General features: G+C 39.9%; 1 protein-coding gene and 1 long non-coding RNA gene across 2 annotated transcripts in view; one reads left to right on the top strand and one right to left on the bottom strand.

The window, feature by feature from the left end:
- Positions 1-27,744, top strand: part of LOC134540347 (uncharacterized) — a 74,141-nt gene that overhangs the window by 19,080 nt on the left and 27,317 nt on the right. The window lies entirely within an intron of this gene.
- LOC134540016 (uncharacterized) lies at positions 164-11,582 on the bottom strand. Its single transcript, XR_010076383.1, has 2 exons — positions 11,281-11,582; positions 164-829 (listed from the first exon to the last, which is right to left on the bottom strand). It is a non-coding gene; the product is annotated as an uncharacterized LOC134540016 (long non-coding RNA).

Here is a 27,744-nt window from a genome sequence, read left to right as displayed (position 1 = left end):
ATAAAGCCTAGCCTCAGCTGGGTCAAGCCCCTCCCAAACCAAAATCCTGGATCCGCCACTGGTCTTCACGATGTACCGCCACATAGACATTAAACAATAGTTTTAAAAATCACCAATATTAAATTTAAAAAAATACTTAAACTAATTATATTTAAAGATGATATAAAAAATAATTATTTTTTATTTGAACAACACAGGTATCAATCTGGGTACAGTGGTCTCCATTTACTCTGTGCTGCAGTCGCAGCGTGCGACAGACTATACCAACCACAGTGGCGTACTGGAGCTCGGTGTTGGTCGTGAGGCAGGTACATAGAGTCGCAGACTTGAGGAGAACACACAACCAGGTGGATGTGCAGACAAGCAGACAGAACACATGTGCATAGAGTCGCAGACTTGTATTGGACACGCAACCAGGTGGATATACAGACATGCGGGCACGTAGACATGACACGCATGTGCATAGAGTCGAAGACATGTGGAAGACACACCACCAGTGGGATGGTCGAGCATGCTGACAGGACGTGGTGCACCGGGCAAGCAGGCGGGGAGTGAGGAAGGGGTGGGTGTAGTGGGAGCGGTCCAGCGACCCCGGCGGCCGGGTGGGCGGGCAATTGGCGGCGCGTGACGTCACGGCGGCGCTGATGAGCGAGCCTGCGGGCCCGGCCAGTGGCGGCGGATGGACTCCGGCGGGAGGGTCGCGCCATGCTGGAGGTGACGCAGCGCCACGCGGCGGCCGCGCGCAGCTTCTGGTCGCAGAGGGATGGCCGCGTTCCTTGCTCGGCCTCGTGGAGCTCCATCTACTGCACCAGTGAGTCGCCCTCGGACTCTGTATGGAGGACGTAGAGTCTCAGACACGTAGACAGGACACTGATGTACCTAGAGTCAAGGGCGTCGCCAGCCGATGGCCTGGGGGGGGGGGGGCAAGTTGTTTGAAAAGTATGTATTTTTTTTTTGCATTTGGCTACATTTTTTTGAATCTCTAGGGTTCTATGGGGGGGGGGGGGCAACTGCCCCCTTACCCCCCTGGCGACGCCCTTGCTTCTAGTCGCAGACTTGCGGAGGAGCAGTCACAACCAGGGGGAAGCGCAGACATGCAGACAGGACGTAGAGTCTCAGACACGTAGACAGGACACTAAATGTAGTTGGAGTCGCAGACTTGAGTAGGATGCATAAACATGCAGACGGGACGTATATTCTCAGACATAGCCAGGACACTGATATGCATAGTTTCGGACCTGTAGAGGAGATCACACAATGTAAGCACGCACAGTTATGAATATAAGTTTAATATTTACATATATATTTTTGACAGAAAAAAATGCTTTAGCTATTTTTTTTATCAATTTCGTGTTCACATATTTAAATTTTTGTTATGATTTATAATGGCGAGAACTGGTTTTGGATTGTATAGCCCAATTAAGTTTTATTACTGTTTTATTGATTACTAATTACATTAATAATTTACTTAAAGGGTCCGATGTCAAATCACTGGCACTTAAAAATGTTCATTCTCAAGTCACTCAATGTGTGTCAAGTTCCGCAGTTCGCACTCCTCACTGGAGCTAGGCTTGACAGTGAGTGGTTCACCCCTTACCTCGCGCCTGTCCACAAACAGTCTCGCGCCACTCAGTCACCGCACTCTCACTATCCAGTCGAACTCCGCGTCGCGCCACTCTCTGGGGGAGGGGGGAGGGTTCTCTCACCCTCTTCGCCGACGTCGCACTTCCCTTTGCTCGGAACTCGGCACTCGTCGCTTAACCCCCGTCGTGGACGGCGTCGCTGCTTATATACTTGTGGTGCCCTTCTCGAACCGACGATAGAGGCCGGTGACGAGTCGCGTCATCCCGGGCCGACCCGACGCCCGAACAGTCCAGAAGAGCGGCGTCAATTCGCGCCACTCCGCGCGGCGGCCCGCAAAATTCCCAAGGCCGCTCAGCGACAGATAACAGCGCCGAGACAGGACGATGCGCGGGGAGCGGAGGGGAGTAGCGACGACTCTTGTCATCTGGCCGTAAAGAATTTAAGTCATAACTTAAATCTAAAATAATTTTTATATTTAAAATAACTCACATTTTTTTTTCCTAACTAAAACTAAGTGTTTGTTGTAGGAGGGTCTTGGCTAGGGCCGTCTTTTTTTTTGTCTGGTTCATCGGGTTCACGTGATTACACATAGAGGGCGGCACGGTATATGTTTATATATATGCTCTACTTGAGAGCTTTATACAAAAGAGAAATTTTGTATATATGTATCAATTGAATTTGGATGCTTTTGACAATTTAACTGGACCAGTCCTGTCATTTTCAAACCTACACACGTTCACAATTTTATTTACTTTTCGATTACTTCGTTTTCCGTTTTAAAGCAACTTGATGGAAACAAACTAAACAAAATGGTGCCCAATACGAAATTATATAAAACTACAATGAACGTGTTTATTTTGGGGGGGGGGGGGAAAAATATTGTTCACGATGTCAGATCCAGATGTGCTGACTGGTCTGTCTGACCTCGGAAGTTTAAGTTAGCCAGCTCCGTTCAGACAGATCCGCTCCAAGCGACTGCACCGTCAGGATCTGATGTCACAAGTCACGCGAACCAATCAATGCCGCATCCGCATCTGCGCCCATCAGCCCCGACGCATCAGACAAGTCTGCGACTGCGTGAATGTGGCAGGCCCTGTAATGAGCATTGGAATGCCGGGAGGGGGTGGGGCAAGACGCAAACCCAACATTCATTGACCCTGAGCACAGAACAAGGAGGGAAATAAAGAAGTGCGACTCTTACAGTGGAAACTGAAAGCATGTTTCACGCGACATGTGTCGCTATCTGTTGGGCGGTCCCATAACTACCAGCAAATAAAAAATCGGAAAATACCTTTTTTTTTTAATGATATTAAGTTATAATCGATGCGAAATACTTAACGCTGTTTTTTAATAAACCGTCATGTAATAAATAAAGGAGTATGAGGTGCAAAAACTCATTGTATTACACACCACAAAATTAGTGGCTACCTAAATAGAGAGAATTTTCACTGGTTTGTTTGCCTGATAATAGCTTACACATTACTTCTCCTAATAAATTATTGTAGTTATGTCAGCAATATATTATGAAAACAACTATCTAGCGGACGGGCCCATAACTACTTCAAAAAACTAGGCCTCAGTCTCGGTAATTAGAGTTTCTCCCCAATGACCCTGAGTCAGTCGCCCGAACGATACACTTTCATGTATCTTCGTCTATTTTTCTGTTGCACGTCTTACAGCTTGGTTAGGTTGGGACAGTGCCTACCTAAATGAATCTGGACTCGCAGTGATCCGTTGCGTCCGTCAGTTACTTTCCGTGCGTCCGTCACTCAATCACTTGGCCTCAAGCCTATCAGAAGACCCTAAAAAAAAAAATGGTTTTCTTGTAAAGTCGGTTTACGGACGATAGTTTAACGTGACAACGTCATAACAAAACATTGATGAAATGAGTGCATACTTTTATGAATAAAATTGAATCATTTTTATTTTAATAATAAAAGAATAAATACTTGAAATTATACTAGTAATCAGATTTTTAAAATGCAAGAATTATTAACCTTTATTGCCGAAATTGTTGTTGTAATAAGCAATGAAAACCACATTAACTTTTCACTTCACTTTATAAACAGATAACGAAACAGTTCACGTGTAGATGACTTGTAATTAATGTCCGTCAAAAGATTCCCAAGCTATTACTTTAAACGGACGGACGGATGAAATCATAACCTCAAAAACGTTTGCAAGTCACTGCCTTAATTTTAGAATGCTTTAAAAGTTTAATTATTTAACTGTTTCCATGGCATGTATTAATTTGCGTTTGAATATGTTTTGAAGTTAGATATTTGAAGGAAAAAAATCTACCGAGACTGGAAGCGTAATTAATAACGTACGGTAATTTGAAATATATATTTAATAAAATATTATATTTATTTGTTCTGAGCTGATATGATAGTTTATCTTTACAAGAGCAGTGGTGACTGATCTAGAGTTTAAGCCTTGCAGTCAGATGACAGCATTCAAATGGAACAATGTTAGGACGGACGCGCAGATAATTTAGAATCGCTCTACAGGTTGTCGGATGAACGGTTTGCGGTTGGACGGATGACAAACGTAAACACGTAAAATCGTTGTTAAAGCGTTGCAATACTTGCAGAAATTATTTCTTTACAATTTTCTTTTTTTTCAGGAGGACTTTTTTTTCTTCTTCTCTGGGTGATCTTACCCAAAAAAAAAATAAACTTGGGTTAGTTATTTTAAGTCAGCAACATTTAAATTTTCTTAAATCGTGAAAAATGTAGGGTAAAGTAAGGTAATTTCGTGATAAAATTAATTTTTCGTTAATAAATATTGTTTTATTCAACCATTACTGTCGTATTTGGCCAAAATTGTTTAACTTCTGTGTAATACTAACATTATAAGTAATAAACTTGCAATTATATACATATTTTCAACACAAAATTTAATTTCAAATTTTAAATGGTTTGACAGGTAATTTCGTGATATGGGTATCTAATTTCGTGATAGGGGTTAGGCAATTTCGTGATACAATAACAATACAAATATTTTCAAACAAATACCAACTATAATAACAAATAATATAATTTTAACTTGTAACATGCATTCTAATTGCTGTTTTCTTCATTTCTTCAAAAAAATGTTCAAATAACCTTCGAAAAATTAGGTTTAGTCTAGTTTTTTTTAGATGCTTACCTCGCTCAACTCACTTTCAGCATTAGCACAGTTATCAAACATGAAAACTAGTTCCCCAGAATCAGCAGGTTGGCACTCTTCATGATAAGGCATCAAGCAATAACAGCATTGTACCCATTTAGCGCCATTTCTTATTTGAACGTCTCTGAAATAACTGTTCCCGCACATACCACAGATCCAATCTTCATAAAGAATTTGGACTTCCTTTGATTTTGTCTTGCATTCGCGAAGTTCTGGACCAGATATGAACGGTTCTAATGTTGGTGTCGAAGCTTTTGAAGTTGATGGGACAATATTGGAAGTTGATGGGACAGCCTTGGAAGTTGATGGGACAATCTTGGAAGTTGATGGGACAGCCTTGGAAGTTGATGGGGTAGCCTTAGTAGTTGATGGGACAGCCTTGGAAGTTGATGGGACAATCTTGGAAGTTGATGGGACAGCCTTGGAAGTTGATGGGGTAGCCTTAGTAGTTGATGGGACAGCCTTGGAAGTTGATGGGGTAGCCTTAGTAGTTGATGGGACAGTCTTGGAAGTTGATGGGGTAGCCTTAATAGTTGATGGGACAGCCTTGGAAATTGATGGGACAATCTTGGAAGTTGATGGGACAGCCTTGGAAGTTGATGGGGTAGCCTTAGTAGTTGATGGGACAGCCTTGGACGTTGATGGGGTAGCCTTTGTGGTTGATAAGATATCCTTCGATGATGACATTACAGGATTCGATGTTGGTAGGGCAGCATTTAAAGTTGAAGTGGCAGGTCTCAATGATGCGTATTTTATTGACCCCAAGGTGGTAATTTCTCCTACTGGAGTAAGGCATCTTGCACTTGAGTCTCGCTTTATCTTTCCTTTGTTAATGAGGGTGTCTCTTGACATTGATTGCAGGACCAAGATCTTGTCAGCTACCAATATCTGATCCTTTTCCGGCTGTTCTTGAGGTAGAGGCTTGTTTGTTAGTTTGGAGGGTTCAAAAGCTTCCTTAGGAATAGCACACTTGTTGAATGGATGAATTCCCGTTTTCTTGAAAGAATTTGTAATGTTCTTAGTGCAGAAGCTCTCAATAAAGGCAGTATTCATAATCGTATGAAAATTTGTTCTATTTGGTTTTTCCGTTGGATTTTCCTTCATGTAGGAGTTAAATGTTGACCCCAATGTGATTTTAGGGATTTGTAAACTCCTACATCTAACGGTTGCAACAAATGAGTTGTATGGGCTGGGAAAGTAAATAAGAAAATCTGATTTTCTTTCGCAAACGAAATAACTTCAGGGTTAATATGCGATGCGTGTGAATCCATGAAGAGGATGACTGGTCGAGCAGGAGGAATGGAGGCTACAAAGAACTGGAACCATTCAAAGTACAGATCACTGTTAATCCACCCTTTTGGAGACAACTTCCCTATTGCATTAGGCAAACAATCTCTCTTTAGGTTATCGTTCCACCTGACACCTTTGAAAATAATCATAGGCGGAATACATGTCCCATTTGTGCACACACATCCCAAAAGTGTATGTTATTCTCCCCTGTCTGCATAAACTCTCTTATAAACATATCGCTTTCCCACTGCTGTTACAACTTTGTTTGCTTTCACGACATACGAAAGACCTGTTTCGTCACAGTTCCATAGCCTATCAGGTGCTTCTTTGATATCCAATCTGTCCAGTAATTCCTCTAATTTAATATAAAAATCCCCAATGATTTCTTCATTTGCCATAGAAGCCCTGTATGCTGCAAGGTTTTTCTGGAGATCTTAATGAGTGATTGTACCTACTCATGAAATATGTCCACCACCATTTGCTTGCACTTTCACTGTCGGAATTTAATAAATTTTCACGGCCGGCACTTTTTGCGAGTTCATGTGCTAATTTCCTTACTGTAGAAACAGTTAAACCTAATCCTAACTCTTGCATCTCTATGATGTAATTATACAGACTAATTTCTAGGTTTGAAGTGAGAGCGAATGGTCTTCCTAGTTTTGGCAGAGGTTCATTTCTGTTTTCACAGGTGCTATTTTTTAGACAGTCTCTTAGTGTACTCCATGGCACACCCATTTCCTTGGAGGCTTTATAAAGTGAACAATTTTGTTGTTTAACGAATTCAGCAGCTGCAATTAACTGTCTTGAGTCATATTTTCTGTATTTAATTTTTGTTTTATTCATCATTCAACTGAAAAATAAAATAAGAGCCAATATATTTTTGTGGTAGACAATAAGTAATTTCGTGATATAGGTAATTTCGTGACACACTATAATTAGCTTTCTAAGTGAAACTAAGTTATTGTAAACTTAATTTACAACACAAACTCTCATAATAATTTTGTTCTAACAAGCTTAGAAAACTTACAAGATCAATTCATATTAAAGGCTTTGAAAATGTATTTTTAACAAGGACAAAAATGCTAAGAAACGCCATGAACAACATAAGCAATAACAACTGTATGCAGACGTGGAAAATCATAACATTATTCACACTGTAAGAGGTTTAGATTCTCTACAAAACTGTGTATTAAATGCTAACATACCATGTACATGGATCCTTTTATGAATATTCGAAGTTAAACCTGCAAAAGAGTACTCAATTTAATGACACTTTGCTCACTTTTACGAAAACTTTTGTTTTGTGACGTTGACGCATTCCAAGACACGAACGATACATACCACATTATCTAATGGAGAACGCTGAAACTACCAGACCAAAATGCAGCTCCAAAAAACCGCTGGTATTTTCGTTACAAACGTCATAAAAAATGTCACGAAATTACCTGTGTCACGAAATTACCTTACTTTACCCTATGAAAATCTCACAAATTAGTGGTTTTGTTAAGTAGCTTGGCTTCTGGGTTGTAGCCGCGCTTACAGTAGGTAACTGCTCCCTGATGATGGCGACTGCAATGTCGACCGAAACGTCTTTTAATTATTCGCCAAGGACGCGGCTACAACCCAGAACCCAAGCTACTTCAGACAATGGCCGTGAAAGCAAGCGGGGAACTTATTAGTGGTTTTATTGTTTTGTTTTTTTATTATTATGGCCGCAAAGTTTCGCGAGCGAGCGGCTAATTTTGGACGTGTTCTAACCTGTTCGCCGCCTGGTGGACTCCACCGTCTCTGCCCCGACCAGCTCTTCGTCGGGAAGCCTAAGATGCACATAATGTTCTGCCATTCGCGATTACGCCTGAACAATTCACCTTCGGCCAACCTCGGGTTTATTTATATATATATATTTATATATTTATATTTCTCTGTTTATTTTAATGTAGCTATACTAACCTAACTAACCGTCCGTAGTGTTTTAAAGTGTTATAATGTAGCTAACCTAACCGACCACTTTTAATATTTGAATTCATTTTTCCTGCGCAAAAATAAAACAAATCCCGAAGTTGGCCGAAGGTGAATTATTCGGGTGTAATCGGGAATGGCAGAACTTTATGTGCATCTTAGGTCTCCCACTCTTCGTCGGGACCACCCTCTGCCTGCCGCGCTCTCCTGCGCTGCTGACACGTGCCCCCATTTCACCGCGCACGTGCGCGCCCGGAGTTGTCCCTGTGTCTACGCGGGTTTCATCTGGGCCCAACTTGACTGGTTGCAGTCTCGGATCTAAGTCGTGGCTTCAGTCGCTGCCTCGTGGCTGGCCGGTCACCGAACCAAGAACACGATGAATGCGTGGCTAATCCCTTGAGCTCGGGGACGCACCACAACGCCGAATTACCACAACGCCGAACGTACAATAACGCCGAAAACCATAACGCCGAATGCCAAATTGACTACAACGCCGACAGCTAGAAAACTGCTGTGTACCACAACGCCGAATTACCACAACGCCGAATTACCACAACGCTGAATTACCACAACGCTGAATTACCACAACGCCGAATTACCACAACGCCGAATTACCACAACGCCGAATTACCACAACGCCGAATTACCACAACGCCGAATTACCACAACGCCGAATTACCACAACGCCGAATTACATTAACGCTGAAAAATTTCATTGCAGGACTGTCATAAAGGTTAGGTAAGGTAAGGTAAGGTAAGGTAAGGTAAGGTAAGGTAAGGTAAGGTAAGGTAAGGTAAGGTAAGGTAAGGTAAGGTTAGGTTAGGTTAGGTTAGGTTAGGTTAGGTTAGGTTAGGTTAGGTTAGGTTAGGTTAGGTTAGGTTAGGTTAGGTTAGGTTAGGTTAGGTTAGGTTAGGCTAGGCTAGGCTAGGCTAGGCTAGGCTAGGCTAGGCTAGGCTAGGCTAGGCTAGGCTAGGCTAGGCTAGGCTAGGCTAGGCTAGGCTAGGCTAGGCTAGGCTAGGCTAGGCTAGGCTAGGCTAGGCTAGGCTAGGCTAGGCTAGGCTAGGTTAGGTTGTGGTATTTCGGCGTTAAGATACATTTAAGAAACACACACATTCATTCAGTTGTTTTTCATTTTGCTCCTGTGCCCCCCCCCCCCCTCCCCGCAGCAACAATTTTTCGGCGTTACTGTATTTCGGCGTTGTGGTACACGGCAGTTTTCTAGCTGTCGGCGTTGCGGTAAATTTGGCATTCGGCGTTATGGTATTCGGCGTTATTGTACGTTCGGCGTTGTGGTAACGACCCCCCTAGCACGACCAGGCGTACAGGTTTCGACCTGAGACGTACCCAAGTCCCTCCCTAACCCTGACCCCCCCCCCCCCCCTTTTGCAAATAATCCCCCTAGTTTTAGTTAGGTTAGAAATACATAAAAATTTACAATACCATACCATGTTTTTAAAACGGACTAAAATAATATCCCTTAGCCTCTTGCAGATAAATAACATCATACGGGTTCCTAACTCCAAACAGATAATTGATGCATGAATAGTTCTCCCGAGCAGAGATTGCGGAAATTTACTAATGGTGCATAAGGTCCGATTCTATAGGCGAGAGGGGGTTTCAGTGTACTGCACGAACCAATACGGCGGCAGCCAGTTTACAAATGTACCAGCTGTACCTGTATTGGAGGTTAAATTGAAGAAAAAAAATTCAGTTCATATAATTACACTTGTAAGTATTATGAAGATTCGTTTTGGACTTTTGATATGTATAACATATTAACCAGTAATACTTTTATCTAAATTTCTTCTTAAAATCTTGACTATAGTCGTAAGTAAAAGCAGACTAAAACAGCTGATACAAATATAAACAAACGTCCACCATATTGGTGTGTGAAAATAAAAGAAATGGGGGGGGGGGGGGGCGGGGAATAGTCTTCATGGCCTCCTTCCCTAATCTCTGCACCTAAGTCACTAACAATTGTTTTGCTCTGCAATTGATATGAACTGTTGTGTGAGTTTTCTCAACGACAGCTACTCCCTAAATTCGTTATCTATTGAATGCGCCCCACGATTTTCGTATTAAATCTTACAAGTATTTTCATAGGTATTAAAAATTTACAGACACAAATTTTCTGGAAAATCTGTATGGGGTTATGAATATCTATAGACCTAGGAGAAGTTATTTTATACATTTTAGTCAGTTTTAAAAACGTGGTACATAAAAAAAAGGCTGTCATGGGGACTGTCGACAGAAGTGAAAACTCAAAACTTTGTTTTTAAATGTGTAATATAACATTTATACGTCAAATGTACGTAAGAAAATGGTTTTTATATTATATCACTAGCATGTCGGTGACGCGAACCCATAAGTTTTGCCCCTACCAATAATAACTTTAAAATTAGAAGAAATTAAGTTTTATCATTAAAAAAATTAACAAAATATGAACTTAAAACCCTAAATAATCAACATTATGTACCTCTCATAAATCAATAACCTGACATTCGAAGAAATTCACTACGTAAATAAATAAAAGAGAAAAAAAACATAACCTAGACTTAACTACCTGCTAAAAAAATAGCCAATACTAGCGATATAAATAAAAATAAAATTAAAAATTCATAACTTTAAAATGAGAATAAATGAAGTTTTATCCTTGAAAAATCAAAAAAATATGAACTTAAATACACTAATAATCAACATTCACTACGTAAATAAATAAACGAAAGAAAATCGCTCAACGCGGTCAATTTAACTTCACTTACTGCTATTACAGTATGTCGGTGATGCGAACTCACAAGATTTTGCCCATCCAAAAAGAGTCCCACACCCACATGATACAGTCGAGCATATAAAATGCATTAGTGTATTTATGCGTATACATGTACACAGGCTGCTGCGCGTCGCCAGTCTGGCGCAACACGTCACTAGCATGTCGGTGACGCGAACCCATAAGTTTTGCCCCCTACCGAAAACCGCTCAACGCGGCTAAAGAAGTTTTCACTTCAAAAAATTATTTAAGTAATTATTGTCTCCTTGTTAGTCTGTTGTATGCATTTTTTTTTCCCAATTCTGAGCCGTGTTTTAAGTTTCCAAGTCTCTAGCTCATCGGGAAGTCAGTTTAAAATCGACTGCAATTTCGGCGCCAAAATGTTGGACCCTGTCTGAAACACAAGCCAAATTCAGACGAATTAGACCTGCTTCCAGACGGTCAAACACAGTCGGCGCGAAGGCCAACAAACGGGAATTCGGAGAGGAAAAAGATCGAAGTAACTCACCAAACAGGGTGTAGCTCCAGGGCTCAGGAGATGTCTCGCGCCGACATCCGAAAGGCGCGGACCGAGAATAGCGCGGGATGACGCGGAAGAAACCATGATTTAGGAAGAAAAAATTAATAAAATGTAAACTAAAACATTATTTGTTGCCTAATTACAACGACTGACTAGCTACTACTAAATTTAGATACTGGGATCACATCCCTTAACACCGATGACTACATTCCTAATTCGAAGGAAGAGTTCGTCGTTGCCGCAAAAAAGCCTCTCAACCGAAGAGACGCCAAGATAACGCGGTAAGTAGCCGAAGTCTAAGTGCCGCAATGGCGGACAAAGCTCCTAATTAAAACGGGCGCTCGGCCCTAGGCAAAAGAGAGGGAAGGTTCGGCTCTGGACCGAAAACTTCCGGAGGTGACCGAGGTGAGCGCAACGACACCTTCAGTTGTTACGCCGAGGGACGAGCACTGCGCTCTCTACCAGCGGGCACAGAAAGCTACATAGGATCGACTTTTACAGGACGCGAGTAGAAAGCATAGGGCCTTATGGCGCAGCCGGTGCTGCTCTCTGGCGGCCTAAAGGGGAAGGAAAGAAGGAGGTTAGCAAAGTCGCCACTAGGTGTCGCGGGCGTTAGCTCCACTCGCTGGCGACAAGAGCAGAAGTAACAGTTTCTGCCACTAGATGTCGTGGGTGGTCCATATCTGCACAAATTTTTTCTGTGGCAAATCGTCCTTGAAGTTGGCCACTGCCTGGCGAGTTCACGTCAGGGCGATGATCCTGGGCCAAATTCTGAGAACCAAAAAAGGGGGGGGGGGGGGAGCTGGTGGTGTGGGTGGACAAAAAACGCAACGAGGCTGGGAAAGAGGGTCCACGAGACACTCGGTCGTGCCGAGACTCGCTGGTCTCAGCAGGCCTCTAAGAAATAGAGCTTGCAAGCCCGAAGCTGCTCTATGCAAATTTAGTCATGAAGTTAATTAATATTACAAACCCGGGACGTGACGGCAAGCGGGAGAAATGTCATCCTGGCTGCTAACATCTTCATTAGACTAGCAAAAGATCAGATTGGTCCCTGAGAAAAGGTTTCCTCGGTCCACTGCCGCAAAGTTTACCTAAGTAGAGTACACCAGCCTCACAAAGTGTAAATCACCCTATTGTAACCAATAAATAAGAAAAATAAAATTTCCAAAAATAATTTAAAATTATAGTAAAATTTTTTTAAAAAAGGACGTGCCATAATACCTAATTTCCGGCACAACACAAGATGTCAAACTTAGTGAACAAAAATTAAAACAATACAGGTTTAGTTCCGAAATTATCACTAATAATACATCTGAACTAAAGTAAACGAAAAAGTTTAAGGTACCTAATTAAATATTAGTGTTAAAAAAAATTATATAAAGTCCTTTAAATTAATATTTTTCCTTGATATATATATATATACATATATATATATATATATATATATATATATATATATATATATATATATATATATATATATATATATATATCTTGAAGCACTTCACTTTAGATTACAAATAAGTTTCACATTTCTCACAATTTACATTTAGATATGATTAAAATACAAAACCTTACCAAACAAAGTAATAATTTTCAAAATTCACCAAATTGAGCCTACATGATGTCCATTTCGCAAAAAAAAAAAAAAAAAAAAAAAAATCATGACGACAGGTTGAGTACATGCAATGTTACGGAGTGCAACGGCACACGACACGACTGCGGAGTTGACGGATTTCAACAACGCCACGTGCGTTTTGTCACTGAATGTTGCACACCAACAAACACCCACGTATTTCATTTTTGGTTCGCATTTTAAAAATTCAAAGCAGTTATTCGACACAGAAGATATTTCAGCGCATTTGTACCTAATGACCTAATGAAATTTGAAACAAATCACTTATGAAACTCGGTATTCCAAATCAGGTATGGCCACGTCTCTGTGATCACGTAGTGACTGTGTGAAGCCTTTTTTTTTTTTTTTTTTAAATACAGATAATTGTTGCGCCATGTCGGTTAGTTGCTTTAAACTTTGGATGAATTTTAATGTTTGCATTTTGTAAACAGTTTTAAATTACTGTTTTTTTTTTACGTAATGCATGTTTTTAACGACGGAGATTCTAATTCACATTTACTAGCGATAATTTATTATCAATCACTATTTTCGCAATGTTTCGTGGGGGACAACATGGTGATGATAAAAAGTGACTTCGACTACCTCACAGCATGCCGTCTCCTGACAATTTCGAACTGCGTGACCTAAAGCGACACAAGATTTCATAACCTCAATGTACACATCAACGGTCGTCCACCATGGCACATTTTTGACAGTTCTATTGAACATTGCAAGAGTAGCACTTTTTGACGTGACAACGTCTAATAAATCGATGAACGCCGGCTGCACGCACGAAAAAGTGTCCCGTTACGCACATTGTTCTGTTACACTGTGTCCCGTTACGCTCATTGTACGCTTGCACCGAATCTATCTCTCTTACACTCGATTTGACTTTTTCAATCATGTTTTCGTCGTTTCAATTATTAATATTATGTAATATAACGATCGTCCACCGATTTTCAGCACAATCGGTACGGTTATTTAAAAGTAATGTTGAGTTTTCAAATACGTTTTTTAAAAGTCTTTTTCACATTCTACGGAGCCGATATATTTTATAGTTTAACCTTTCGCTCTGCAAATTGAATGATTCAATAGTCGAAGTAGCTGTTCCAGGAGCGAATATTAGTGGCGAGTGCGGAAACTACACGTGATTCGCATCAAGAAATGTAGTTGAAAACACAAATTTGCGCATACTTATCACGCTCAAGAACACGTGAATTTGCTCGTTACCGACACCTGTGTGTTTTACACGGAAGTTAAAAAAACGGCGTAGTTCCTACGAGCACCCAGTTTTCTGAAATTGCGAACAACCCTTTGATGATTTGAGGTGAGTTCCTCGTTTTAAAATCCGTAGATTTACTGTATTTTCTAACAGTGTAGACCAGGGACGTCGGAACGTTTTCATGAGTGGGGGGGGCGAAAATATGTATCACACTTACCTTAGTCCTAGAGCGGGGGAACCAAAATATCAAATATACCATTCCAAGAATTTTATGACGTAGTATGTATTAAATACTACTCTGACAGTAGGTGTAGTACAATTTAAATATAATACCATCTAGGCATTTGCAATCATTTTACAGTAAGTATATTGACAATCATAAATTTGATTTTCTAATCAATGTGATCACCAATGCAACGTTTGTAACTACTGGTTGAGAAAAATACTACTAGGACCAAACATTTATTCTGGGAAAAGGAGGGGGGCGAAATGCTACTCTCGCCCCCCCATGCATAACAGCACGGGAGCGACTCGCCCCTGCTGCCCCCCCTGTCCCTGGTGTAGACAGTTGCTGAAAACTGCGTGTGGACAGCTTTTACCGCGCTTCCTCCAAGCGATCAGAGACGGTCATGGAAGAGGAACTAACTCCAAGTATAGTCTGTCTCACGCTTACATTGCAGTGCGGAGTAAATGACGAACACTGTTGCCAGATTGATTCTATACCTGGCTTGTTAAAACCAAGACTTATTTCGTATACCATCGTTAATCAAAATGCTTTAATATATAGTTTTTAATTATATGTACTATTTCTTGATTTTTCTAAGACGATAAAATAGTGTCTACTGGCAGAATTATTACTGTTGTAGTCATTCTGACAGAAAAAAATATGTATAAATGCTTAACACCACAACTATTATTTCACTGGAGAAAATATTTTTAACATAAGTATCGCAGACTTTCGCGGCCATTGTCTGAAGTTGCTTGGCTTTTGGGTTTTAGCTGCCTGGGACGTGGCTACAACCCAGAACCAGGTTCATAACCTCAGCAGGTAAATCTACCCCGAAGATGGCGACTGCAACGTCGACCGAAACGTCGGTGATAATTTCGCTTTGGACGCGGCTACTAACCCAGAACAGTCGGCTATTATTAATAACAAGGCATTCCATGAAAATATTTGCAGTGCTGAAAAGAGCCAAACTTCTTAAAATTTAATGAAATGAACAAAATGTTAACAAAACTGGTTGAAACCAAGATGGCGTCATCCAAATTACATCTTGGAAATAATAATAAAAAAAAATTGAAGTTATCATAGATGATGCTCTTGATGAAACACACCAGGAAAGTGTATTTGGACAATATATATTCCAAAATTTACCTTGCAAAATAATTTTTTTTTTCTTCTTCTCTATATTTTAACGAATTTTCATTATATTTCAAAGTTTTGTCTGTAACTTTTGCGCTCTATGGCGTGCATCTGGCAACAGAGCTTACCGGAACGAGAACAGCGATAATAGCAGACGTCGTGCATTGGGAAGGGAAGCCTTCATTTCACATACGAGAGAGACACACCCGAAGTTCCCCGAAGTTCATGCTCGCTTTTTTTTCCGTACTACAACAGGTGTATTTATTTGGGTGGAAAAAAAATTCGCGGGCGTTTTTTTCTCCAAATGTGCGTGTTTAACTTATAAGATGTCATTCTTAAAATTAGCAAGAAGTAATTTAAAGAATTATTCAGTAGGTTAGCTACATTATAAATACTTTAAAACATTGTGGATGGTTGGTTATATTAGGTAAGTATAGCTACATTAAAAATACTGTAAAATCATTTTATGGTTGGTTAGCAAATAACTTTTTAATATGTAGCTAGCGCTATCCAGCGCTAGGAAACTGTTTACATGATTTCACAGTATCTTTAATGTAGCTATCCTAACCAAATCAACCGTCCACAATGTTTTAAAGTATTTATAATGTAGCTAACCTAACCTAATTGACCATTAGTTATCATGAGTTGTCCAAAATAAACATTCACGGACACACGGCAAACGAAAAATATGGCGTCGGCTGCACCAATGTATCGATGTATGTTAATGAATAAACGGCGATTTCTCTTAAACTTGTTGGAATTTCGTTTCTCCGCAAGTTGTATTAAATAGAGGAATTTTTTGTAACACAAAATAAAAGTATTCCCGAATTTTTTATATTATTTACAATGAACAAAAAAAAACGAAGATGCACGATCGGGAGTTTGGCTCTCTCGTCTGTGAAAAGACGGCTTCCCCATTGGGAAGACAGAGTAAATGGCAACTGCGCACTAAGGATGAGACGCGCTGTGTCGCGCCGGTAGCGCCGGTAGCTCCGGTAGCTCCAGTAGCGCCTGGTAGCTCCGGTAGCTCCAGTAGCGCCTGGTAGCTCCGGTAGCGCCTGGTAGCTCCGGTAGCTCCAGTAGCGCCTGGTAGCTCCGGTAGCGCCGGTAGCTCCAGTAGCGCCTGGTAGCTCCGGTAGCTCCGGTAGCGCCTGGTAGCTCCGGTAGCGCCTGGTAGCTCCGGTAGCGCCTGGTAGCTCCGGTAGCGCCGGTAGCTCCAGTAGCGCCTGGTAGCGCGGCGTCACCTCACGTGTCGACACGCGCTGCCGTGACGTCAGCGTCCAACAAGTCGCGGATCTCTCCTTCTCTCTTCGTCTCGTCCTCTTCCTTTCGCACGCACGTTCGGCAAACACTGGATAAGACCTGGGCGCTGACGTCAAGCCTCTGTGGGAGTGGTCTAGGGGCATTCCCGTCCCATCACACCGCTGCCGACACTGGAGTCAAGGGTCAGATACCCCTAAGTAAAGGACGCCATTTCCATAAAATTGAAACTTTTGAGGAGAGCAAGTTTTCGATTTGTTTCAACTTTAATAATTTCAGATTCCTTCGCTAGTAGCAGTAATTGCTTCGTGGCACTTACGCCGCAGTTTCCAATAAATAGCCCTTAAGATAAAGCGATGACGAAAAACGAGACCATCCTCTGTCTCCTGTATTCTCCTACACTTAATGCATGCAAATTTGCACCCCGCATGACAGTGCCCAGGGTTTTCCCTGTGTCTGTGCAGGATTTACCTGGGCCCAACCTATCTCTAGTTATAGTCTAGATTTATGAGTGAGGGGAGTTAGTCATGGCATAAATTGCTGCCATGGCTGGCCAATCCCCTCCTAGCACATGATGCATGCAACCCTCTCCCTGCATGGCTAATCCCAGCACGACTAGGCGTATAGGCTTCGGCCTGAGACGCACCTAGGTCCCTCCCTAACCCGGACCCCTCCAAAATACACTTAGTTTTAGTTAGGTTATGAAAAAAAATTGCAAAACAAAATCAAAATGGCACATGAGACTGGTCTTAAAAACTATTACACTTTTCTGTGCTAGTTTCGTTTCATGTTTTCGTTTCCAAAATGATGTAGTTTGGATAGCTTAAAAAGGTTAAAAATGTGTGTTCTCACGAGCGCTTTTAGGTGTAACTAACCTTGTACACGATACTGTCAGTATTCTGAATAGGTAAAATGATAGGGTCACCGCTTGAAGTCCCGCAGAGGTGAGTTGTTAACACTGCACACCAATTCGGGAACTAGCGGCATTCTTGGCCAGCATTGGTGCTTCGGGACTCCCCGTTGCAATTTGGACTTCACAATTGGAGAACGCTTAGCATTACATAACAGTTTTAATACACCAAAATTTTGTAATGGAACCCACTAAAGGGTCACTGGATCACACAAACACACACATACATACATATATATGCTTCCATTATGAGTGCATGTCAAAAGAAGAAAATGTTTCCCTACCAATAATTGCAATAGTCCCGTGAAACAACCCATTTCAGTGAAGAATTTTACAGTCACCAGTTTATTAATTTTTTTTTTTTCAGTGACGACCAACAAAGCACAATAATTGTTCATCTTTACTCTTTAAATAGCCTGTGTGAATTATTTTGTCCAAACGAACGAAGTATCAGACACAGCTAGTTATTGCATAAAAGTTTTGTGTGTTTATTTATAATATTCATTGTTTTGCTTACCGTTTGATTAGTTTTGGAAATATGCTATTTTTTTAGCAAACCAAACTTGTCCCACTTTCACCCATTTAGGACGTGATTTAATGAAAATAAAAAAGAAACACACACTACGTATTTCTTTGCATATAATTCATGCTCAATATATTTCCTTCCTTTGTAGATTCGGTTACATGAATTGTTATTTATAAAAACAACTTTCCCCATTTTACCTCCTTAGCGGTGAAGTTTATGATTTTTTCAATTTTTTCTTTGGTTGTTCCTTTTTTTTAATAGTTTGGAACTATATCTTCTTTCTTTCTTCCGATCTAGATTTTCCTCAAAATAATTCCTCGACTATTTTCTTTATGTTGTCTGACTTCATCGCTACTAGGAATAAGTAAATATTTCCCTCGTGTTTTGGTATATTCTGGCCTGCTGCTTTAATCTATCTCTATATTTTTTAAATTATTTTTCCACTTATTTTTCTTCATACGGTGTCCACGCAACGACATACCAGCAGCACACTTCACCTGATTGTAGATTTTGTATGATTTTTTATTCTTATCTCTCAATTCTTCTAGTTTCTGAAGATTTTTTTAATAACTTCTCTTCTTTGTTTGTCATTTTTTTTCAGTGAGTTCACCATTTGTTGGAGCCATTTTATACATATGTTTTATTTTAATGTCTTCATACAGTAAATTACATGGAAAGTTGTACATACTTTATCAATTTAACAATATATTTGATTGGAAAAAAAACGTGTATGCAAATTAATTGGTCTTCCAGTAGATGTTATTTTATTCCACTTGCAGTGACATAGTAAAGCAACGTTTGTTTTAAAATGAAACTGCCACCACTAAAAATAAATAACCAAAATGTGCCAGTTATCCAGCAGACATGTCTGGTTCATTGTTTTGATCTTTATTTGAACTCTGTAGTACCTACCTTCGTTCTGATTGACTTCCACTGCCACACATCGAAAACACACAGATGCATATAGACCTTTTCCATGTTTCTGTGTATCTCTCCTATGTTAAATTTTCTGTGCGTGATTTATGTGCAGTTGCAGAGTGTGTCATGCTATCATGGATATTACACTTTCTGGGCCTCTGTTAAATCCCATGCTAAGTAAATTGTGGTCCGGCCTTTTATATTCCTGTTTAAACACATTTCATACAAATAATAAATATTTTCAAACAATTACAACGCATTTGATGCTTCGCATGCAATATCAAATTTCTCGTGTTGTTTTGGATGGTGTGACAAAATTTCTTCATTCAATTCCAGTTTCGACAATTCTGCTTCCTTTTCCTGCCTTTCAGTAACAATTTTCTTTAAAGGGACACAAACGTCCCTGAAACCCGGTATGTATTTTAGAAAAAAAGTTGTAAAACCCTGTTAATCTTCCTAGCTGTTTACGATTTGCAGGTAAGGGATACTCTCTCACTGCACTCAGCTTATCGGGATCAATGCGAATTCCTTGAGCATTAACAACATTAACCCAAAAAAAAAGAATTTTATCCTTCAAAAATTCTGATGCATATTTGCAGTCATACATCTACCTGTAATTTTCGTAATACCATAAGTATTATCTGGCAAAGTTCCTCAAAAGTTTTACTAGCAATTAGAGTGTCGTCTACATACGTAGTCACTACCCAGTATTTCAGGACCCAAAATCTCTTCAAGCCCTCGAGTGAAATGACTTAGGCTACTGACACGTTTATACCAAAAGACAATCTGTTAATATGATACGTTTTACTTTAAAATATGAAAGCAGTAAAAGTCCTCTATGCCTAAGCTAAAGGTTTCTGCCAATGAGATGTTATCAAATCAATTTTCGAAAAAATTTGTGCAAACTTAAAATCATCCATAGATACTGGTGACTCTCTACTTGGTTCTATTATCTGATACAATTTCCGAGCATATAAACATAACCTACCCCTTCCCCCATTTTTTCTTCTTTTTAACAACTACAATAGGATTCAAATGCTCAGAACTACTACTTTCGATAATATCTATACTTACCGTGTTCAGGTATATGCCGCAGCATTTGACCTGGATAATCTGCAAATGAACTGTCTTCTTCCTGCAGGAATTTCCTTAATCCAGCTTGACATAAATGTAAAATTTTTCCAAACCACAAATTTTTTAACGTTAAAGTAGCTAAATATTGTAACCAATTTCGAAAAAAAAAATTAATACCAAGTACTTCCTTACGTGACTTGCTGTTTGCGGCGATCAATCCCTCCATGTCCCGCTATAATAAGCGGAGTTCACGCACCGGGAACTGGATTCACTGCTGCTCAGACTGTTTGCTTGATCAGACAACACTGCAAACTGTATTGTCATCACAGCTACTGCGGGCCCCGTGGTCCGTGTGCCAGAGCCGGGCATCGAACCAAGGACCGGTGAGGAGTCCCAGGCAGCGGAGTGCCGCCCACCACCTGTTGTTGTGAAACAGAGTTTATGTGCGGGGTTTATGTGAGAATAGGATGATACTGGGTTACTTCTAAGGTGTTGTTAATTTTTTTTTTGACGTGACAACGTCTAATAAATCGATGAACGCCGGCTGAACGCACGAAAGTGTCCCGTTACGCACATTATTCCGTTACGATGTGTCCCGTTACGCACATTGTTCCGTTACGCTGTGTCCCGTTGCGCAAATTGTTCCGTTACGCTGTGTCCCGTTACGCTCTTTGTACGCTTGCGCCGCATCTATCTCTCTTCCACTCGACTGTTTATAAAGTGAAGTGAAAAGTTAATGTGGTGTTCATTGCTTATTACAACAACCATTTCGGCAATAAAGTTTAATTATTCTTGCATTTTAAAAATCTGATTACTAGTATAATTTCAAGTATTTATTATTTTATTATTAAAATAAAAATGATTCAATTTTATTCACAAAAGTTTGCAATCATTTCATCAATGTTTTTTATGACGTTGTCAAGTTAAACTATCGTCTGTAAACCGACTTTACAGACAGCCAATTTTTTTTTTCCTTTAGCGGGGTCGCAGGCGGGACTCGAACACACGTGCTGCTGAGGTCAATGCTATGAATAAAGATAGAAGTCACTTCTTATCCCGGAGCCATCTGCAACTGATGTAGGTGATTACTTGTGGACACGAGTGAGATGACACACACTGCTGCTCGGATGGCGCGCAGAAACCTCGCAGACACGTGAACATCGCTCCGACAGGCTGCTTCCTCACTCGACGGGGAAGTAAATCGCATTCGTGGACGATGTTTCTAAACCTATTTTTTTTTCTTAACAGTTCTATTTTTTTTTTTTTTTTTTTTTTTTTTTTCAAATTTTTAAATGTATTCAACGACCTTTTCTTGGTCTCAGGGTGTGTAAAACTTCGACCGCCCCATACATTGGGCGCTATATTATAAGAAGACGATTGTTCCTTGCACGTACAGGAAAAAAAAAAACAACACACAAATTTATTTCTCAGAATGTTGCAGGTAGTCTGATGTAAAGTTCTGTCTATGACTGTTAAAATGACTCTTAACTGTTAGTGGCGATTCTCAAATAAAATATTTTAAATTTGATTCGGGTGACTTGTTCTTCTCGCGTGGAAAATTTACGTGTCCTTTACAAGATATGTCTGAAAAGGGGCTGCCCATCAGTCCTGTGACTTCACGGAATTATGTCGCTAGCGATCTGTCGTCATGCTGAACACGAGAACTGACGTCCCGGTGAACCAACGAACCTTCCAGGCCTGCGCTGCGCGTCTGAGGTCAAAGTGTCTAATTTAAAAAAAAAAAACCGAAACTCGAACAGAAAAAAATTGGTTGTCTGTAAAGTCGGTTTACGGACGATAATTTTAAGTTATGACGTCATAATAAAACATTGATGAAAAAATTGCATACTTTTTATTTTTCAAATATTATTTACAGTTTTTTGCAAATTTAATTTAAATAATTTGTTTAAACATAATCACGAACAATTAGTTATAGAAATAAACCGAAATCAAATCAATGTCAATAAATTGTTAATTTTAAATCATGAAATTGGACAAATAAATCAATTTTTTTAAATTGCTGCTTTTAAAAAGCCCGCCTTAACATGTTTGATATTATAGAAGATTTTCTCGCACAGTGGTTGGCCGGTTCTTGCACGCTCGGCCCAGGTGGAACGTGACAATGAGTCATGTTTTTTCGTGCGTGCAGCCGGCGTTCATCATTTATAAGACGTTATCACGTCAAAAAAAAATCACACAAAGTGATTTCTTCTTGGCTGTGACAAAAACTCGTGAAAATTTAACCTTAGCTTGTGGGAGCACACACCTGCCAATCATCCCATCATAATAAATATGTATTAAGATCTTAGAATGTCTCGGAAGCTGAAAACTAAAAAAATTCTGGAAACTTGGCGCTGCTGTGACGTCCACCTGTCTCTCGTCATTTCTTATACACACACACACACACACACACACACACACACACACACACACACAAGATGTTCCAGAAACAATTACATCTTCTAAATAAACCTGAACGTAAAGTACAGGCATCAACACAATATTGAAACTAAAGAAAATACTGCAAAATGCATTTACAGCAAACAAAATGAAAACCAGTAAAAACACAGTTAAATGGCTTTTTAATAAAGTTGTTAAATATTGGACACTATTATGAAAATACTAAAGACCATAAAAATATAAATAGAAAACAAGGTCACCATGACCTTTAACCTGCCATATCAGCTGGTACACTGCATTACTGGAAAACACCATTACTCTAAAAAAAATATATCATGAAAAAAATGGGGAAGGCAGTGGTCTGCAATGGCACACCCTCTAAAAACCGCAATGACAAAAAAATGAAAAGAACAAGATGATGTGTTAGAGCGAACCTTAAGAATATAAAACATTTAACTTATTTTACTGATGTGGTTTTGAAACCATTAAACTTTGCAGATTTCAATTAATTTTTATGTTATTTAAAAAAAACTTTTTTGGTAAAAATCTACATTGCTGAATGTTGATTACCAGCTTCCCTTTTAATACCGTCTCGTCAATTTATTAACGGGCAAAAATAAAATCAGAATTTTAAGTCAAAATACCTATATTTACTACGAACTTTCAAAACGCAGGTACTGAGTGCTAAATGAAAAAAAAAAGAGAAAAAAAAGAGAAAAATTAATAGAAAAAAAAATTCTGATTTTAAAATAAGTTTGGTTAATACTGTATGACTTATCTTCGCTAGTATACAAAGAAGTGACACTTTGTTTACTACAGTACGACAACAAGTAAAGTTCTATAGTGTCTAACGACAGTAAAATTCATTTAAATTTGGCGTGTGGCACTTTCACGATGTTGATCTCTCTGTGGTGTAATATTTGTTTACTGCTACTGTTGCGTATATTGTATTAAAAAGAAACAATTTATATCTAAATTATTTTTTCTTACAATTAAATCCTAATTAGATCGATTTCTAGCCCACGAGAACTGCATAAGGCCGCGCCACATTCGCGCTGTCGCGTCTGTGTGATGATGTCAGAGCTGATAAGTGCAGATGCGAGTATGGCATTTGACTATTTCACGTCATCGGTGACGTCAGGAGCTGATAATGCAGTCGCGTGGAGCGGATATGTCTGACCAGAGCTGGCAAACTACAAATTCACCTTTTATTTATTATTTATTTATTTTTGCTTTAGAAGGTACCCGTTTAGCCATAAAGTAATTGAAATAGAACACGATTGACAGAATACGATTGGCAGGAAACGATAGGTTCTGGCAAAATTTTTATTTTGAACATTGACTTTAGCAACATCGAGTATTAACTTTCAAATATATAAATACCTATGTTTGTTTTCTTTGTGTGAATCTAGTTATTCTTGAGACATCATAACCTCAGTGGAATTTTATTACATATGACTTGACATGTATTGATAAGCAGATTTTTGGTTCGGGAGTTCCTTGTACCAAATCACCACTTAATAATATCTTTATCATGTGTAATTCAAACAAAAAAAAATTGATTACTCGGTCGATTAATATGCCTTGAAACAGCTCGTAAACACTGTCCTGCAGGATTATTCCTCTTCCCCTTGAGTTATAGCGAAGCCCTTTTTCCGTTGCAACCTTGAGAGAGCATTTCACACACACACACATATATATGTACACACACACTTCAACACAACATGTGGCGAAATCTGTTGGCAAGAATCGGATCTATTTGCAACATGTTTCTTGCATGAGATAAATTAACTCTCGCTGACAAAATATTTAAATGCGCACACATAAAAATTAAAATATTGAAAAAAAAAGTTTTAAATATGAAAATGTTCGATCTTGGCTGGATATTTTTAGTTTGGATTATGGAAGATAATTATGATACATCAAGAAGAGTCGGCATGGTTCAAAAAGTATCAGCAGTGTTGTCACCATGTATGTTTCGGTACTGTGGCATTTCGTTCACTAAAACCAACAATGCCTGATGTCATGAGAGAGGTAATTGTGCAAAGAGCACTTTGCAGAGAATGCTGGGAAAAAGTCAGTGTTTGGGCCAAATGTATGTTGGGCTTCTGCATCACTTACATTGACAGTTAATGAGAAAAGATCATCAAAGAAATGGAAAAAATATATCGTACGAGAGGAAGAAAATGTTGACGAGTTTTCTAAGATGAGACTTGAAGGAATTGATCTTCCTACAGAATTCACTGGTGGAGTTTTTTTGTTACGCAATTTGAAGTATTAAATAATAATACTGGAAAAAATTTCAACAAAAGATTCACAGAAAACGAGAACAATATAGTCAAATTTGAAGTTGGCAAGACAGAAGACTCTGATGATGCGATGCCTTGAGACCAAAAACGACTTGATAAAATAAATGGAAATGAAAATAGATGACAATGATAATGTTAGGCTGTCGGTAAAACAGGAGACTGTAGAGATGCCCTGCATATTGACAGTAAAGTATAAATATGATGGAAGCAACAACAGAAGGGACATATTACACATCGAGGAAATAACCAAATGGATTAATTGACAAGCTAAGACATTTGATTACTTCTCTTAGTCCAGAAGACTATTCTCGCACAGATAAGATATCCATCATACTTGAAGTTTTAGAGAATTGGGATTCATAGAATAAAAACTTCAATTTTTTTATCTGATGTATATTTTTTCTATAAAAAATATAACTATTTAAAAAAATATTCGTTTAATTAAATAACATTCTTACATACCTATATTAAAGTTTTTGTGCCTAAAGTTCCCATTGTGTATATGAAACAATAAGCATACCTGGTTCATTAAGTCAACATGTTGATACAAGTGAGGTAAACGGGTCATAAGGATAGCCCAATTAATTTTACTAAGTTTTATTTGCTACTCATATTTACATTACTAATTAAATCACCACATTTGATATCTGTTCAAAAGTCACTAAGTATCTGTCCAGCCCAGGGAAGCCTAAGATGTACATCAAGTTCTGTCCCTGCCCGAACACGCCCGAATATTCACCTTCGGCCAACCTCGGGTTTATTTATTTATATATATATATATATATATATATATAAGTATGTATATTTCTCTGTTTATTTTAATGTAGCTATACTAACCTAACTAACCGTCCATAGTGTTTTAAAGTATTTTAATGTAGCTAACCTAACCGACCACATTTAATATTTGAATTCATTTTTCCTGCGCAAAAATAAAACAAATCCCGAGGTTGGCCGTAGGTGAATATTCGGGCGTGTTCGGGTAGGGACAGAGCTTGATGTACATCTTAGGTCTCCCATCCAGCCCGCAGTTCGCACTCCTCACTGGAGCTAGGCTAAACAGTGGTTCGCCCCTTACCTCGCGCCACTCAGTCGCACTCAGTCTCGCGCCACTCAGTCGCACTCAGTCTCGCGCCACTCAGTCGCACTCAGTCTCGCGCCACTCAGTCGCACTCAGTCTCGCGCCACTCAGTCGCACTCAGTCTCGTGCCACTCAGTCGCACTCAGTCTCGCGCCACTCAGTCGCACTCAGTCTCGCGCCACTCAGCCGCACTCAGTCTCGCGCCACTCAGTCGCACTCAGTCTCGCGCCACTCAGTCGCACTCTCACAATCCCGTCGCTCCGCGTCCGCACCGCTCGGATCTCCCGCGGAGGCCGGCGTCGCCGCTTTTATACCAGTTGGCCGTCTTTCAAGAATGGACAGAAGTAATTGGGACGTGTCGCATCATCCCGGGTCAACCCGATGCTCGAAGCATCCAGAAAGACGTCGTTATTCACACCACTCCGCGCGGCGGCCTTTGGAAGCCCGCAGAATTCACAGGCCGCTAAGGGATGGAGGACAGCGACGAGAAAGGTTGGTTGTGAGGTCTGGCCTCTCTAATCCTTGAAGGTATGCGTGTGTCACATCATTGGCCGTGTGTACACCCACCAGGTCAGACTGCCACTGGAAGGCCCGCTCATGTACCTGGCACACATTGCAACCTTGTCTCCCAGCATGCTTTGCAAGGGCGCTCATGCCTATGGGCAGGGTGGGTCCGTGGACTTTCAGGCAAAGAAAAAAATTAGGTGTTCTTGAGCATTTTTGGCAAATTTTAAGTCCTTTAAGGCCATTTTTGGCCATTTTTTGTCATTTGTGATGGTTTGCCCCCTTCCCCCTACAAATTATGCCCCCCTCCCCTTTACAAACTTTCATATGGGCGCCCTTGATGCTTTGTAACATTGCTCCCTCCTTAAACCTGTACGTCCCGAACTGGCAAACACATATCTACCGTCAGTCAGTCAATTCGTTCCCTCTTTCCCTTCTGCAGTAGAACAAATCATTTAGCAGTTTCAACACTTCATACGGGCCTTCCCATGCTTCTTGAAGATTGAGGAACCTGCCCTTCCTTCGCTGCGGGTTGTACAGCCACGCCAAATCGCCTTCCTGATAACCAGTCGAGTAGCCTTCAGGTCGTACCTCGTCTTCATTCGGTTTGTCACCAAGCGCGGCTCCAGAAGGGGGGCGGTGGGGGCGATAGCCCCTCCCGAGACCAATTTTATTGATTAGTATATATATTTATGTTTACTTAAATATTTAATTTCGTATGTTAAACTTTTATCTCATCAAAAGTTGCATGGAGCTACTAAGGTTCTGTATTTGGAACCTGTAATTTGTAAATAATATTCCAAGGCCAATATCTGACCACTTTCATTTTTTTGTAACTACGACCTTTCTTTGTGCGATAGCCCCTCCCGAAAAGTCATCCTGAAGCCGCCATTGTTTGTCGGTATGCGAAGAGTCTCATGGGCTTGATCACATGAGTGGAAAATGCTCCTCCAGCCTATCCGGGAATCGAAGTGAGGTCTTCAAGGTCAATAATTTAAATGCGTTTTTAATGAAAATTTTATAATAATTGTAATTAAAAACAATTTTTATAAGTTTGAAAAATTTTTCTCTTTATTTTGGATAATAATTACAGTTTTACAATATGGTGGACATGACATAATTCATAATAGCGGGAGGTATTAGTAAACAAAATGGTGGACGATAAGTCATAATTAAAAATGGCGGAATGTTCTTGACAGCAAAATGGTGGCTGTTACGTCAATTCAAAAAGGCGGAAAGTTTTAGTAAACAAAAGGCACCTGTGACCACGTAA

This window comes from Bacillus rossius, chromosome 16 (assembly GCF_032445375.1).
Source record: "Bacillus rossius redtenbacheri isolate Brsri chromosome 16, Brsri_v3, whole genome shotgun sequence".
Classification (NCBI taxonomy): Eukaryota; Metazoa; Arthropoda; class Insecta; order Phasmatodea; family Bacillidae; genus Bacillus; species Bacillus rossius.
The sequence above is the reverse complement of the archived record's forward strand: the minus strand, read 5'-3'. Positions and strand labels throughout refer to the sequence as shown.